This window comes from Monodelphis domestica, chromosome 7, assembly GCF_027887165.1.
Source record: "Monodelphis domestica isolate mMonDom1 chromosome 7, mMonDom1.pri, whole genome shotgun sequence".
In the NCBI taxonomy this organism is placed as follows: domain Eukaryota; kingdom Metazoa; phylum Chordata; class Mammalia; order Didelphimorphia; family Didelphidae; genus Monodelphis; species Monodelphis domestica.
This window is the reverse complement of record NC_077233.1, coordinates 100,819,337-100,837,695: the sequence shown is the minus strand read 5'-3', so window position 1 is coordinate 100,837,695 and position 18,359 is coordinate 100,819,337.

Sequence of the window (18,359 nt, the reverse complement as noted above, 5' to 3'; positions counted from 1 at the left end):
ACTACCAGACCGTTATTTATTGCACAGATTTATGGGGTCTCAGCCCATTGGGTAAGTTGGCAGCAGTGGGCACCGCCTGTCATTGACTTTGCCTCAATAAATCACAAACAATTCCAAAGTCTCAGCATGAAAAGAAACTAATGCTACTTCCTGCCACATCCATTTTTCATGCTGTTTCCCACTGCCACAGACGACCTCTCCGACTCTGTGCAAAGGGAAGCATAAAAGTAGATGGATGTCTGTCTGGCTCAAGAGACTTCGATACATGTTAGAAGATAATTACAAATGGCAGACCAGTCAATCCAGGCAGCGGCCCCCCTCCACCTCCTCAGAATAAGTTTTCAGCTAAAAGATAATCCCAGAAGTATGTAAAACCAAGTACCTAAAAATCTAGTTCTTGGGTTCTTTTTTGCCCAAGCCAATCCAAGAAGCATTTTGTGGAATCCTTAGTTTACCCCCCCAAAAAAGGCACTTTTTTGTAGTGGAATATAGGCCTGTACTAAGGATCGGGATGATCTGAACTCCAGTCCTGTCTCTGACCACCATGGAGGCTATGGGACCTTCCATAGCCAAGTCACTGATTGGAGTTCTCAGGGCCCAAGGCAACTCTCTAGAACTGACTGTTTCAGAACCATTATAAATCTACCTTAGTAAGGGAAGTTTCCCCATTCAGAATCTCCACCATCAGGGCCAACTAGATAGCTGAGTGGATTGAGAGCCAGGCCTACAGACAAAAGGTCCTGGGTTCAAATCTGGCCTCAGACACTGTCTAGCTGTGACCCTGATCAAGTTACTTTTAATTCCTGTTGCCTAGCCCATACCACTCTTACATAGTATTGATTCTAAAGTGAACAGTAAGGGTTTGGGGGGGGGGGGGGAGAAATGGTGGTCCTCAATTAAATCACAAGTTCCAAGATGGGAAAAGGGGAGAGAATATAAAAAAGGCTCTGTGGTAGGTGCTGGGGACACTCACCCTCAAGGAGCTTAGATTCAATGATGGGATAGTTGTTTTGTTTTTCAATTTAATACAAAATTGGATGGGAAATGAATGGAAAACTTTGTAATGAACTGAACAATATCCAAAGGAATTGGGAGATCTTTTCTTTTAATCCAGCCAGAAATTGGTGGGTGTGAGAAGAGACCCAGCAATTGATTCCAAAGCTAAACCTACTCCATAGTCTACTCCACAGTTTTACAGAAGAAGGGCACAAGCACCCTTTTTAGTGAGATCTGGACAGCAAGTACCATTTTTACTAATCGAGGAAAGCTTCATAGAAAAGGAAGTGCTTAGAAGAAAGCATAGGATAGACCATGTAGTGCAACAGGGATATGACAGAGGTTTTGATGTTAAAGGGTCACTCTACTACAAATATGAATAACATGGAAATAGGTTTTGAACAATGATACATGGATAGCCCAATGGAATTGCTTGTCAGCTCTGGGAGGAGGGAGGAAAGAAGGGAAGGAAAGAACATGAATCATATAAACATGGAAAATATTCTAAATGTTTTTTAAAAAGGGAAAAAAGAAAAGGTAGTGTTTGGGCCAAATTGGAGTTAGGAGATCAGTTAGCTACAGTGGAACCCTGAGCTACTAAAGAACACTATCAATCTTTTCTCCTTCCCTTCTTGAGACAGAGACATGTAAGTGGCATTGCTTTTCTTTAAGAACAACTGTGAATTCTATTCAATCAATCAAACATTTATTAAGCACTTAGTACATTCCAGGCACTTGTGTGAAGTACTAGGGAAACAACAACAAAATAACAATCCCTGCCCTTTGGGAGTTCACAGTCTAATCTAGGAAAGAACATGGAGACAGACATAGAGAGAGAGAGAAAGAAAGAGAGGGGGAAGAAAGAGAGGAGAGAAAGATACAGAGAGAGACAAAGAGAGGGGGGAGGAGGGAGGGAGGGAGAGAAAGTGAGAGAAAGAGAGGGGGAAGAGAGAGACAGATAGAGAGAGAGAGAGAGAGAGAGAGAGAGAGAGAGAGAGAGAGAGAGAGAGAGAGAGAGAGAGAGAGTGCGAGAGAGAGAGTGCGAGAGAGAGAGAGAGAGAGAGAGAACCAGGCATTGTGCTAAGCACTTTGCAATTATTATCTCATTTGATCCTCATAAGAGGTAGATGCTATCACTTTATAATTCAGAAAACTGAGGCAAGAAGTGACTTACCTAGAGTCACATAACTATTAGGCACTGGAGATTAGTTTTGAATTCAGCTTCCCAAATCTATGCCCTGCTCTGTGCATTGTGGTGCCACCTAGCTGCCTATACAAATAAAGATTTAAAAAACCTTAATGCTTTTTGAGAGGTTTGGAAAAAGCAGGGGCCTTACCTAATCTAATTCTGTTTCATTAACGTACATTCTAGAGTCTAGACGAACCTGGGAGAAAGTGTAAAGAAATAATAACAAAAAAAATCACAATTAACGTTTATAGAGTGCTTTAAAGTGTACAATGTGCTGTGCATGTTATCTCATTTGATCGACCTGGAAACTGATTGATATATTTATCAATGAAAAATAAATTTATTTCTTAAGAATTTAAGGAATCATTTAGAAGTATGAATATAGTATCTTTTTGATCATGGCTTTCTCTCCCATCCAACTTGACTGTTTCTGGCAATGACAGCATCTTTTCCTAAACTGATCTATATCCCAAACTTTAGGTTTATCTTTAACTCTCCCATCTTCTTCACATCTCATATTGTGATAGAGATATGAGAGAGAAGTTTTTGCAGGATTGGAGATCTAGCTCTAAAATGCAAAACCCAGGATTCTAACAGAATATCCCCAGGTTGTTGGCAGTTGGAGCTGAGTTGGGGGTTTTGTTGGCCACACTTAGGGGAGGAGATACTTGGCTTTTGGACTTTGTCTCTCTGGATCTGTGCAGTTGGAGCTGAGGGAGGGGTTTTGATCTCTGTGTCTGGGACTGGAAGTCATACTTTTCCCTGGAGGTTTTTGGCTGGCCACACTAAGCAGAGAAACTGGGCTTTTGAACTTGATCTCTGGCATTCTGGCTCTGAGCAGTTGGAGTTGACCAGGGGGCTTTTTGGTCTCTGGGTCTCTGACTGGGGGACACACATTTGCTCACAGGAGTTTGATATTGGCTGAGACACTTTTGTGAAGCTGACTTGGCTTTTGGACTCTGGTGGGGCTGACTTGGTTACTTGAAGTTCTCTGACTTTGGACAGTTGATATTGACAAGAAGGAGAAACCTAACTGAAGAAGAAGATCTTGAAAAGCCATTGTCCTCCATCTCCATCTCAGAGTCACAGTTTGTGACTGGACTATTTTCTCAATTTTACCTTAGTTAGACTAGGGACTTCCTCATCCCCCTTACCTCAGTTTCCTATTCTGTTACCCCAATAAACCCCTTACCTGAGAAAGAAAATTGTAATATTTTATAATTCACTCGGGGGGGGGGGTAAATTGGAAGGAGTAGGGTGGCAGGAGGAAGAGGGTTGGAAGAGGGAGTGAGTGAGGAAGAAGGTTAGGAAATAGATCAACCGTAGTGGGGATTAATAGGCAGATTCCCCAGAGGAGTCCCCTATATACCAGCATCCCTGTGTGTGGCAGCATCCCCCCAGCAGCCATTCTCTATCCTCCATTACCAATAAGCAGCTTCAGGTTCCCTCAGCAGTTTTAGGTCCCTGCAGCAGTCCTCTCTCTAGATACAGCCAGTCATAGAATTGTAGCCATTGTGAAGAAACAGGTTTCCCCTCAGTTTGTTCTCTCTATCTCAAGAAGTAAAAGGTTCCCCTCAGTTTACCTTCTCCATTTCACGAAGTTATAGATTCATCAGTTCATCCTCTCAAATTCAACAAGTAACAGTTTCCCTCAGCTTATTTCTTTATTACAATATATAATGAGGACAAATACATTGCCACCACCTTCCTACGGGACCTTATTAGCACCCACATGGACTCCAGACAGGTCTTTCCTCCTCCTTTGCATTGTTGCCAGACCAATATTTCTGACACACAAAGCTGATCACATCACTCTTCTGCTCAAAACTGTTGTCCCTGTTGCCTAATAATTCAGGTTTAACCTTCTAAATCCAGCATTCAAATCCCTGCCCCAAAAGAACCCTTTCTTTCCAATCATATCTCATGCTTTTCTCCTCCATGTGCGCTGTGATCTTGACCAATTGTTTACCTTGAACCACATATGCCTAGAGCTGTCTTTCTCTGAGCCCTGATTCCTACCATTTTCTATGTCTAAAATGCCTGAATGCATTTGGACCCATGGAAATCCCAACTATTCTTTAAAGCCCAATTCAGATACTACCCTTCCTCTGACACCTTTTCTTATCAGACACAGACATGACATGCAGACCATCGTTTCAATGGCTTACTGTCCAGATATCATATTAAAAAGGAAACTTCTACCCTTCTTCTGTAAAAAATGGATGTCTATGATATTTACATATTTGCTCCATATGTATACTAATATTTTGTGTATATTAGTAACAAGAGCAGTTACACAACTACTAATTATAAGAGTTCACATTAAATGTAAAAGGTTAATGGCAGGATGACAACTTGCTCAGAACCATTTCTAGTTATACTCCATCAAAAAATATGATAATAGGGGCAGCTAGGTGACTCAGCTGCTAGAACATTGTGCCTGGAAATGGGAAGTCCTGGGTTGAAATTTGGTCTTAGATACTTCCTAGCTGTGTGACCCTGGGCAAGTCACTTAACCTCAGTTACCTAGCTTTTACCACACCTTTCTACTTTAGAACCAATACATCATGATATTGATTCTAAGACAGAAGGTAAAGATTTTAAAATATACTCAAAACCAAATAATAATAATAATGTGGCATGCCTTGTAATTAGGAAGACCTGAGTTCAAAGTCCAGACTGGCAACATGATCCTGAGTAAATTCCTTATCATTTCAATATCACAAGCAATTCTGTAAGTGGTTAAGTTGTAGAGGTATGCAGAGGAAATAGGGAGCTTCCATATTCCATTGGAATCTCGGTTTAGTAATCAAATAATTGTATATAATTATTATGTAATTACATAAGTACAATATATAAATAATATATAATATATGAGGACATATTATATATATATATATATTGTATATATAATATACAAATAAATGTAACAAGAACAAATCCTCTATATGAACATGCATGCATATGCATACATCACAAACACATGATGAATTAGAAGTATTCTCACTGCTACTGGCTTGGTACTACTCTGGCATCGGTTTCTTAAGCTGGACTCTGCTATCTTTTCTCTTCTGGACTCAAAGAAGCCTTTTAGCCATTTAAACTGCGATTAAACATCTTGAAAGGTTCCTCCCTGGATACCATATGCTACAGACTTTATTCTAAGCAGTCCAAAGACTGCTTAAGCTTGTCACTGTCCAGTTAAGCTTTTGGCACCACTTACCCAAAGTGAGAACAGGTGCATGACACTCTGCCAACATTGTCCAGCTCTATTTTGCTGGGCTCTTACCTTGACATTCAGACAAGGCACCCAATGGTTCTGAACACAGCCTTAAAAACTCAATTTGCTCCCTAGACTGAATATTGAAAATAGATTGAAAAACAAATTGAAAATAGTCCATTTGTTTTCATTAGTTTTGCATGCTAAGCCCAGTTGACTCTGTAACACTGATTCCAGGCTATTCTTCAAATTTCACACCTGTTCATGGCTTGCATATCCATAAAATGATGATCACTTTCAGGGCTCAAAGGTGTGACCTTTCTGATGCTATTGCTTATAAGCCCCCACTGGTGTGCTTCTAGTTAATCATTCACTAGTAGACACAATTAGGTCTTTGCAAAGGCATTTACCAAGATAACATAGGAAAAATGATAGCTACAAAATCTCCTTGTGAACTTGAGAAACAAGTAAGTATAGAGCCTCTGGGGAGGACAAGTTCAAAGTTAAAGTGGAACAAAAGTGGCATACACACATAAAACATGTATGCAGCAAAAGTAACTTACAGCTTCTGGCACTGAAGAGCCTGGAAGTCTTTTTTCTGCTACCTCTGCTGGGTCAAATGCTTAGCTGGTCTTATTCTTTATAGAACAAGATTAATGGCAGGATAACAACTTGCTCAGAACCATTTCTAGTTATACTCCATCAAAAATTATGATAAGAGGGGCAGAGAGATGTTTCTGCTGGATGGTATCAACTCCAACTCTAAGGTCAAATTCAATACTCAACTAGGTAACTGTTACATTATTTCAGGAAGAACAGGAGCCCTAGTATTGGCAGAATCCTGTTCTCTTGGCGTCTCAGTTATGAGATCTGCTACCTTCCAAAAAGAATATCAGAGGGTAGAATTATCCACAATTGTCCATTCCTTTCAATAACTAACTTTTCTTGATTCAGAGGTAAATAACTTCAGTGAGAGATCTCCTTCTAGCTTGTGGTGACCATCTGGTGCATTGCTCAATTCTTCATCTCTGCAGGCTAAGCCATAAATAAGCAATGGGCATTTGTCCAAGAACCCCCAAACATCTCCAGCATTCAGAGTCCCTCATTTTGTTTGCTTTAACTCTAAGGTTCCTATGTTTGACTGTGCAAACAAGTAGCTGAGAAGAAATAGAGAGGTAATCTATGCCCTACAGTAAACCTCATTGTCTTTGATGTCTTTCTCATGAACAAAGTACTCAGAAAATTACTGGCTATATGATACTAGGCAATTTCCCTCAGTTTCCTTGTATATAAAATGAGTTGGAGAAGAAAATGGCAAACAGTTCCAGTATCTTGGACAAAGAAAATCCCAAATTGGGTCATAAAGAGTCAGACCCAACTGAACATTTTCACCAACACCACCACCTTGATTTAAAATAAAGACCCAATTTGCTGAAAAGTTGAATTTCTTTTCTTGGATAAGTAACTATAACTGGTAGCTACACAATATAGGATCAATTTGCCATTATGGCTAAGACAAAAGAATGGACTACTGCTCATTGGTGGAAGATGCAGAATTCCATGAGACATAGCTGAATGCAGAAATTAGGACAGAAGGTTCAAGTGGTTTGAAGGAAGAGTACCAGAAAAGAGTAATGAGAGACAACAAATATGAGAGTAGCAGCCATCATTGGGAACCACTTACCTATTTTTGAGAATAAACTAAGGCAGCAGAAGAATCAAGATGTTGCCTACTAGATTGGGGCAGGGCCCCTTTGACCAGACCAAGTAGAAAGAAGAACACCTTTGGTCAGAATAAATAAGAAGAATAAGGGTTATGTGTGTCTGCAATAGCAAACCAAACCCAGGAGTCCTGGTAAAATCTTAACAACCCTACAGCCAGCACAGGGAATCCCTGAACCTGAAAATATTCCACATTTATCCATAGCAGATATTGAGATTAAGCACACAGGAGTCAGAAGAATAATTGATGTTTTCCTCACCTTACCCCCACCTCCTTACAGAGAGAGAAATAGAAGAGAGAGACAGTCAGAGACAGAGACAGAGAGAATAGCTTTCTTACCACAATGTGAGTTTAAGCAGGAGTTGTTATTTCCCCCAACAAGAATTTGTAGGCTGTTGGACCTGTTTTGTGTTCTGGTAGAGTGAGGCAAATTGCAAATGATTCCATTGTCCAGGTATTTTCCTGTGAGTTATCTTGCTATTCTAGATGGAATTAACACTCACTTTTTTTTATTTGTAGGTCATACTTTGAGAATAAATATTTATATATATATATATGTATATATATATATGTATATATACAATTACCCAAAACGAACCACACTGAACCAGCACATAGCTAGAAGTCACAATTGATTGAAGGTTACATAATAAAGAAAATAAACTGTAGCTATAGATATGGAGAGTGATACAGATAAAGATAATTTAACTAGATAGAAAGACGTATTCACAGATAGAACTAAAAGGACCAGTTGGAGGCAAATATAAACATACAGGTCAAATTGTTAACATTAAAAAAGTGATAGTTCTGGGGCTAATTATATTCGCTTAACTCTTGAATCCACAAGTTAGGTTTTTTATGTCTGCAGCATCTATACTAGCCCAGATTTTACACAAAGGCCCAATCTTCAAGGACCCATCTCAGAGTCAAAGTTTTCACATAAAAAATGTGGGACTCATTATTTGAGTCTATAACCCAAAAAATTATTATTTTATATTCACAACTTAAAATAGGATTTAGACATAAAGTTCAGCTTCATTTCCTCTAGGTCTGTTAAAAAATATTGAACTATAAAGGCTATAACTTTTAATCCACCTCATGTCACATGGAAGAGTGTCCAGTCTTCCATGCATGAAAGAGATATGTAGAATCAAGTGTGAAGGGAATTAGACCCTCCCTAAGAGAGATAAGAAAGGACCATGGCTCATTAAATCAAAGAAGTGGAAACTTCTGAACCTTAATTGAAACGAAGTGGTAACCAGAGAATTGTAGGGCTTTGTTAGAGAAATCTCAGCATCTGGTAAAAAAAAAATAGCATATAGTTTTTATTGATTCCCTGCATTGGAAGAGTCCTTGGAAACTGTGTGATCCAACCTATATCTAAACAAGAATCCCTTTTAGATCACACCTAATGAATTCTGTTCAAAGATCTCCAGATTAATGAACCTCCAGTTCCTTTAGATGACTAGTCTATGTAGACAAATCTAATATTAATTAGTAACTCCCTCCTTACACTGAGCAGAAACCTGCCTTTGAAACTGATACCCATTTATCCTAGCTCTTTCTTCTGGAGTCAAATAAAATAAATTGAATTGCAATATGGCACAATGGAAAGAGCATTAGCTCTGAGTTAGAAGACCTGGATTCAAAACCTACCTCTGGTACTTACCTCCTTTCACCTCAGTTTCCTTATCTGTAGCATAAGGGAATAAAACCAGATGACTTTCAAGTTCCCCTCCAACACTAGATCTAAGATCTATGTTTCAGGGTCCTCTTCCGTGTGACAGTCATTCAAATACTCAAAAGCAACCATCACGTCTTCTAACTAGGTGCTCTCTGATTCAAGTTAAACATGTCCAGATTATTCAAGTGGACCTCCTCTAACGTGATTTCCATTCTCCCTCCCCATTTATTCACCTTCCTCTGTATCAATTAGTCGACAAACATTTATTACGTGCCTACTGTAAGTCAGCACTATGAATACAAATTTTTAAAAATTCAATAGTTCCTGCCCTCAAGGATCTTATCTTCTAGCTATATATATGCAACAATTTGTCATATTTATTTTTATTTTCATTGAGTAAAATAGCCAAATGGGTCTGATCTAAAAGATCACAGTGCTTTGTTGTTACCATTAATTAACCTCAGTTTCAACTCTGTGTTATTACAGTATATCTACTGGGGTAGATAATGGAATTTTTATCTCTAGTTTTGGCTTTCTTTTCCAAAATTACTGATAAGAAAGAGAAGCTAAATACCCTACAGAATTGTCTCTCATAACAACCCACAACTTAACTGCTATTCAAACCAGAGAAAACTTGCAAGCAAACAAAACCTTGGAGAACAACCCATATTAGGAAAAATGTATAGTTTTACTGGCCCTTGGGGAAAATGGTGGTAATCGGTTTAAGTAATACTAGTGCAGATGTTGAGATCTGTGGGTGTAAAATAGAGGCAATTACAGAATAATCTGCCTAAGATTTTTAAAATAAAGCTGTAATTGGATTCTCCAAAGCAATTAGTTCTGCATTAATTCAACATAGCTAAGGATTAACTGAACCTAACCTCAAATTTCCCCTGTCACGTATGTTCATACTATGTGGTAAGGTTATAGAAATGCCTGTGGCCAGTGAAGAAAATTCTACCCTTGAACATAAGCTTAGCTAGTCCAGAATTAAAAGAAGTAGAAGTGCTCCAAAATGAGGTCAAATTTAACCTGATTTCATTATGACATGGAAAAATTCCTTGGAATGAATTGCCTCATTAAGGTATTTTCTTTCCAATTCCCTATCATTAGACCCTTTTTAATATCATTTTTCAAAGATGCAAACAGTTGTAAAATATTTGACAACTGAGTAAGTAATGAATAAAAATACAGTAACTGCTGCTTTGCAGACTTATTAATCAGATGTTCTATCAAGTATTTTGCATAATGGCGTTGCCATATAGAACTCCCCACCCCCACATCCTTAACCCAGGGAAGCAAAAAAAGGGAAATCGACAGATCCAAAGTCAAAGATTTCATCATCAGATCCTGGTTTTCCTTATGGCACTTCAGGTATTCCAAATTGCAGCCCAACATAAAGGTCCAAGTGTCCGTACTTTGCAATCAGTCCATGACTGCATTAGAAGAGATTACTCGTGCATTTGAGAAAATGTCTCTTTAAATGATTTGGTGTTTTCCATGCTCCTAGCTAAAGCTCAATTGTTCCTGGCAATAAAACAAGGAAAGAAGGAATATGTCACTGAGGATTGAAGCATCGGGGAATACTGCTCTACCTGGAATTTAACATCTTTATTAAAATGTAAAAGGATACGGAGAAAAGTAACATGAAAATATACAAAAGGAGAGCCCTGTGGAGAGAACATGCAGAAGCTTCCTTGTCTGCTTGCTTATGAGAACAATTAATCAGATAGATGGGTTTTGCTGGGAGTCATTTGTCTTTAGTTCAAATGTTGCGGTTTAGCTGTTGAACACCGGGGAACCCTTCTCTCATATTTCTTTGCAAGCTAAGAGTGATGGGGTAGCAAAGTTAGTCGGCATGAGCAACTCCAATTAGTGTAGTCTCCCTGGATTTGCCTCTATTATTTGAAAGGGAGATGACTGGGCGGTGGAGGAGGAAATGATGGATATTTCTCACTCAGAGATCTAATTCTCTGTGAAACTTTTTTTTTCCCTGCCTGCAGGGTTCTGCCAAAACACACATGGATGGACACCAAAGCTATGTTTATGGGATGTGGGCTAGGGGTAGCTATTGGACCTCCCTAGTGTAGGGAACTCCTGGATGAGAAAACTACTTGTGCCTATGTCATACTGACTCCCCTGGCTCTCACTGCCTCAAAGGCTGGGTAGGTTAGTTTTCATCCCTCCGGTAGGGTCTTTCAGTGTGCTTAAGACAATTCGGGGGGATGTCAAGGCTCTCAGAAAAATGTCTGCCACCTCTAGTCATGGTGTTGCCTCAATTCTAGGGGTGAGATCCCTTCCGTCACAATTCCATTTAGCCCCCAACAGTTGCATTAGCTGTTAAAAAGAAAAGGCATAATCACAAATATAAAGACTTACTTCTCCAACACATGGGAGAAGCGATGCCCTCTTCTGTACCCCCTTGGTCTCTGGGGAAGGGAAAAAGAGAAATTGCAGTTAGCTCAGTACTTGTAGAACACAGTCCCAACCTTTAAATCCAAAATTCCACTCGGGCTCAAATCCCAAACACTCCTGTTTTTGAGGGTTTCCCTCTAGGCAACTTGGCCACAGCCTCTACTTCCAAGTCACCAGACCTTGAACTCCCAGGTATGGGGAGATCACTACTGGTGCCTGAAACTGAGAAAGACAAATGAAACAGAACTGAACTTTCTTATAGAGTTCGAGTAATAAAGAGGGAGAGCAAAGGAAGGAAGTCCTTTTCCCTCTCCCAAGTTTAATTCATGTCTGATTTGGGCTTTTGAAAGCTCCTGGTTCAATGCAACTTGGATTTGTCCTGGTGGTGTTGTGATAAAAGTGTTCATTGGAAAGCCAACTTGACCCTTGATAGCCTATTCTTTACCATTTAATGACATTCAATAAAGGTGTCATATAGGTTTTCCCATGGATGGTGGCTAGAAACAAAAATGTAATCTGTGAATTCAATGGTATAAGGAACTTCTGGATGAAGAACTAACCTCTATCAATTCAGATGAGACAATTCCTTGCAACTTACTCTCTCAGAGTTGCCCAGAGCATTGAAAAGTTCAATAACTTATCCAGGGTTACGCAGTCACTGTATGTCAGAGGCGTCTTGAATTCAGGTCTTTCTTGCTCTGAGGCTATCACTGTCTCTCAATGTATGGAAAAGATCTCCAAATACTCCCACTTTTAGAGGACACATCTAAAAGCTATCTGCTCTGTTAAATTCCATTTGAATTAGGATCAGTTCAGGCATAGGTAGGTATCCTCTAATTGCTGATTGTTCAGATCCAAGAGACCAGGAAATTAGGAAAGAGTTCAAGAGAAGAATACTTTGGCAGTTTTTAAACTCTTGGGTTTCCAGAAAAGCCTGCCTAGAAGCAAAATGGGCATTTTCCTTGTTCCCCTTCTTCCCAGCACCCAGGACATTTTTTGCATGTCCCACCCCTCTGTCCAGCCACCCAAAGGGAGCACTCCCTCCCTCAGCTTTCTGGGGTAATGCGGGGGATGTGGGGTTCAAAGGCAGCTTGAAGTGGCAGTTTGGGCACATGAACTCAGAAACATTCACCAATGCTGTTCTAGGTACTAAAGATTCAAGGAGATAGGAATAAGGACTGGACTTGTGATTTCTTTAGTATGGGGAAACTCCTTCTACCAAGAGAAGTTAGCGCTATCCTGCCATTTAGAGGCCCCCGGAGCACTAAAAGGCCAAGTGATATGTCAGGGGTAACATATTTCAGAGGTGGAACTTGAACTCAGGTCTTCCTAATTTTGAGTCCAGCTTTCTATTTATCACAAGATGCAAAGACAAAAAGCAAAGCAGTTTCAGCTGTCAAGAAGTTAATATTCTACCACAAAAGGACTTCTTTTGCTTCCTGATATGATGTGTTCTCCACACACACCAAAAAGGAATTTTAACACATTTTGCATTTATCTTGTATTTATTTGTTTGTGATTTAGAGTGAACAGTTTACCAACTCTATGAGGGATACATTGGAGAAGAGAAAGACTACTAGAAGCAGGATGACCAATTTTGAGTTTGCTAAAATAGTCTAGGTAAAAAGTGACAACGGACTGACTCAAGGTTGTAGCTTTGCCGATGAAGAGAGAGTAACAATAGGGGAAATACTACAGATTAAGAATCGACAAAATTTGTCAACCAAGAGACCCCGATGCATCAGGGCTGATTCAAAGATTGGGAAACTGAAAGCTTTAAAAATAGAGAAATTAACAGCAGAGATACATTTAAGAGAGAAAACATGGATTCTGTTTTGGACATGTTGAGCTTAAGGTACCTCTGGGACATCCACGTAGACATGGCTGGCCATTGGTTACTCACTGCAAGAGTACTCTAACATTCATTTCTATTTTATTAATCAAAATGGCATCTCCTATATTTGAAGAATAGCAATGCATATATATGAAGGACATTTTTTCTACTGAAGAAGTTACGTTTGCTTTTCTAGTACAGTGAATCCCTTTATAAGAAAGTATGTGATATAATAGCTGTGACACAGTGATATAACAGAAAGAGTTCTGGACTTGGTTCCAAAAAGATCTAGGCTCAAATTCCTCCTCAAATTCTTTCAAGCTGTGTGATTATGGGCAAATTATTTAGTCTTTCAGCCTAAATCTCCTTATCTGTAAAATGGGGATAGTAAATCAGAATGGGAATCAATGGTGTTCCCTCACTGAGCCTCAAGGGGAATGGAATGTTGGCTTGAGTTACTCAGTATTAATTAGAGATGATCGGAATAACTCCCCTAATGACACCCTACACCTTTAACACCTCCCAGGGCTGTTGTGAGAATCAAATACCATAAATGCTCTGCAAATGTTAAAGCTCTATATAAATGTCAGAGATTGTTCCCCATGCATCCTTTATTGGAGTGGAAATAAAGATCTAAATGGCGATGCTTGGTGTCCATGTAAATCTGCATACTCCTTGTAATAGCAACTCTACAGTCCGGAGGGATCTGTGGCCCACAGGTATGGAACTATTTTGCTAGTATTTGGTACAAAGGAATAGCATGGACATTCAGAAAGAAAAGGCAACAGTGTGAGCTGTGGCATCCATCGTTAACTTCTGATGTCATTTGTTTAAGGAAAACCAACTTGAATTCTCAGTGATGTTAACTAATCATTAACGATGAGGCACTGAGATATAAAATAGTATTTCCATTAGTGGCTGATGATCCCTGTGGAACCTGCTTCCATAGCACAAAAAAAGGGAAATGCCCCATATATCTTTGTTCTTAGCCCTGTTATCTTCCTCTAGAGAACCCTACATCATTTGTCTTTTCCTCATGCCTTATAAACATTTGTAAATAAGAAAAGGAGTGGGGGTAGGGAGTTATGGAAATGAATGAAGCCAATCTCTGGGTGATGAGGTGCTCTTTGAAGTCTTCTCTTGGCTTTAGTCCAGCCTTTAGGGAGATTTACAGATCTTTCTCTTTTTTTGCACAGACACTAATGGAAGAGGAAACCACTATAACAAGGAGAAAAGTATTGCTTTGTTAACATTTCATAGAAAATACAGGATGAAATAATTTATTTCTGAATAACAATTTTTGTTTTCCAAGGCTCGGCAATACTGCCTGAAATAATTCTATTATTTTTTCTTCCTAATTAAGAGCAACCCTTATGCATATTCTGCACCAATAACTCACTTGAATAGATATTATTTTCATACCAGACACTCTGCTTGTTCCTTGTGAAAATGGAGCATGTACACTGATTAGACTCTGACACCCAGAAGTCCCCAAATGAAGGCAATTAGAACAGTATTTTATCATTTTCCAAAACTTTAAGAACAAGATATTTGAAGGAAACCATGTTCATTATAGATCTAACTTTGGAAAAATAAAAAAGGAAAAGGTAAATGTAAAAGGATATGGGGCAGCCAGGTAGTACAGTGGAGAGAACACCAGACCTGAAGTTGAGAGGATCTGGGTTCAAATATGACCTCAAACATTTCCCAGCTGTGTGACCCTAGACAAGTCACTAAACCCTGATTACCCTTTAGACCTTGCCTCTCTTCTGTCTTAGAATTTATACTAACTCAGAAGGTAAGAGTTATACTAAAAAATCAAAAAGATAAGAATTCAAAATTGTTTTTTCTCTTTAACAATATCTGATTTATTTCTTTTATCTTTCTTTATTGCCTTATTTATCAAGATCTTTTATTTTATCAATAAAATTTTATCAATATTATCAAAGTTGTGAATTTCCAGGTTTACAATCTCAGTGTCATTTGTTAATTATCTTCCCTTTATCCCATATGTATCTTGTTCGTAGGTAGTCATTTGCTTGTTTTCTCCCCCATTAGTGCGAGCTTCTGGAGAATGGTGTCGATCATTTACCTTTCTTTGTATCCCTAATAGTTGGAATGTGTCTGGCATATAGTAAGTGCTTAAAAATGCAGTCTAAGTAACTACTGACCATCATCTTTGATTCTGCATCCTCTCTCATTCCATCTATCTGATCAGTTGCCCCGTCTTATCAACAGCATCCTTAGTATCTATCTCCCCACTACTTACAAGCTACCACCCTTATTCAGATACTCATCACCTCTTGCCTCGAATATTATAATAGCTTCTAAGTTGTTCTTACTGCCTCAAGTCTCTACCTTCTTCAATATATATTCCTCTAATCAATAAATTCAAGTGACTCCCTCTATAATTGCTTATAAAATCAAGTACTGTATAAATGGTTCTGTTTGAAATTTAAAGCCCTTCCCAACTGGGCTCCAACCTACCTTCCCAGCCTTATCCCTCCCCTTCTTTCTCACACTCACTAGACCAGTCCAATTGACCTTCTTGATTTATCTTCCATTTCTGATTTTTGCATCAACCGTAGCCTATGTCTAGAATGAAATCCTTCCTCAACTCTGTCTCTTAGAATCCATAATTTGTTTCCAGTTCAATTCAAGCATCACCTTTAAAGAATCACAATTCAAACACCATCTGAAGCTTTCTCTAATCCACCCTTTCCCTAGTTCCTAATACTTTTTCCAAAAACAACAACCACCAAAAAAAAAGACCTCACAGAAACAAACAAAAACTTGTGTTTATTTTGTATTCGAGGCAGCATTGCTTAGTAGGTAGAGAAGAGAGTTGATACTGGAGCCAGGTGACTACAGATTCCCATCTCTGACCCATTAATGGCTATGTGACTATGGGAAAGTCTCTTAAAAGTTGAAACATTCGAGCTATTTAAAGACAGTAAGTTGTAGGAAGATGCTGCCTTAAATCCAAAGGAGTTTCTCCACCAGAGAGTTTCCTGTACCTGGGAAACCACAGATCTCACCCCATTCTCATATTTTGTACATATTTTCTTCCCCAAATAGAATAGAAATGTTTTGAATATAGAAACTATTTGCCTTTGTTTATTCCCAACAGTTGTCAAGTTAGTGGCACATTGTAGGAGCCTAATACTTGTAGATTATTTAATCAATGGAAAACTTTTAAATATCCAATACTCCTATTGAGAAGGAAGGAAATTTTTTCACTTTAAACTATGCCTCCCACCAAATTTAATTAAATTTGTATCCTGGTTGTGGCATTTCTGAACTATAGTTTGGAATTATATCTTGAATTTTCATTTGAAAGCAAATTCCAAATTCTAAGTTTCTCAGTATGGTTGGTTGGATAGGGCACTGGATTTCGAGTCAGGAAGGCCTGCGTTCAGATCCCGCTTCAGATATTTACCAGTTATGGAACCATGGACAAGTTTCTTCACCTCTGTTTGCCTCAGTTTCCTCATCTGCAAAATGGGGATAATCATAGCACTTGCCTTTCAGACTTGTGAGGTCCAAATGGGATAACAATTGTATAGGGCTTAACACAGTGGCAGACATATAGTCAGTGCTATATAAATGTTGGCTATTATTTCCTTATTATCACAGCCTCTCTGGGCCTCATTTTCCCCATCTATATAATAAATGTGTTAGTCTCTAAAGTCCCATCCAACCCTCAATCTAAGGTCCTTTCAGGTTATGTGGTTAAGTTATACATCAGAAGTTCCAAAAGTTTGAAATTTGTAAGTGTTCTTGTTGGAAAGAAAAAAGTTTCTTCCTTCTCAGAAAGAATATCAGATATTTAGAAGTTTACCATCAACTAAAGAATCAACAACCTAGATGTACCTCAACTAGAAACTAGTCTTGCAAGTAAATTGATTTAGCCTAGATGTCTGGCCTTGCTGGGGACAACCTCCTGGTGAAGTTTTTCTTCAGCATTCCTTTACCTCTCCATTTCCCTGCAATAATCCCATGAGGACCACCATTTTGGATAAGATCCCACTTTCCCAAGCACTAGTCTTTTCCTGCTCTCCCTTCCATTCATCAGAGTTTACTTTTCCTGTATTCCTGCCTTTCAGATCCATCTTTGCTTGCCAAGGTAGGGTCTTTATGATCTATTGAAGAAAGCATGCCAGTTCCCATCTTTCCTACCAGGAGTAGCATCAAAACTCTGGTCTTGAATATATATAGTTTGATAATGAAGCAATACAAATTGAGAGCTGTTCTTGGCACTGGGAACAACTAGGTTCAACTTCCAATTCTAGTACATAGTGGCTGGATAACCCTGGGCAAGTTATTCACAGTGCTCTAGGAATTGCTTTAAGCCTATAAATTGCAGGAAAATGTCAGTTTTCATTAAAAGAGGGTTTCCTACACAGAGACTGATACACTGTGACACAACTGAATGTAATGGACTTCTGTACTAGCAACAATGCAGTGAACCAGGACAATTCTGAGGGACTTATGAGAAAGAACCCTATCCATATTCAGAGAAAGAACTGTGGGAGTAGAAACACAGAAGAAAACCAACTGCTTGATCACATGGGTCGATGGGGATATAACTGGGGATGTAGACTCTAAGAAATCACCCTAGTGCAAATATCAATAATATGGAAATAGGTCTTGATCAATAATACATGTAAAACCCAGGGAATTGCCATTGGCTATGAGAAGGGGGGGGTGGGCAAAGGGAGGGAAAGAACATGAATCATGTAACCATGGAAAATATTCTAAATTTTTGAGAGAGAAGAGAGCAGAGAGAGAGGGGGGATGGGGGGGAGGGAGAGAGAGGGAGAGAGAGAGAGAGAAGAGAGAGGGTTTCCTAGTCAAGGACTTCCCTATATCAATAAAATCACAGATCAGATCTAATATCTATCCTTATCATATGAAGTACTATTAGTTGGTTGTTGTCCATATATGAAGAGGACCAAAATAACATCACTTGGAATAATTTTTGACTCCTGCTTAAATAGTATTTAAACGAGGCAAAGTTGCACAAAATCATCTGCCTCGCCCTCTTTTCCAAAATTGTCCATTTCCAATGGCAGGATAAAAGTCAAGATGAGTAGCAATGGCTCAGGACATGGTGAATGTTCTTGGCTTCTTCAATATCTAATCAAATTCTAAGCCCTCCATGGCACCCACTTCTGCCACCTTCATGACACTGGAACCAATTGTTCTCCTCTGCCCAATTCACCAGAGAAAGTATTCCTGTGCCTTGGACAGACATCCCACTAACCCAGCAAAGGATTTTAGGTCTATGGTCCTCTT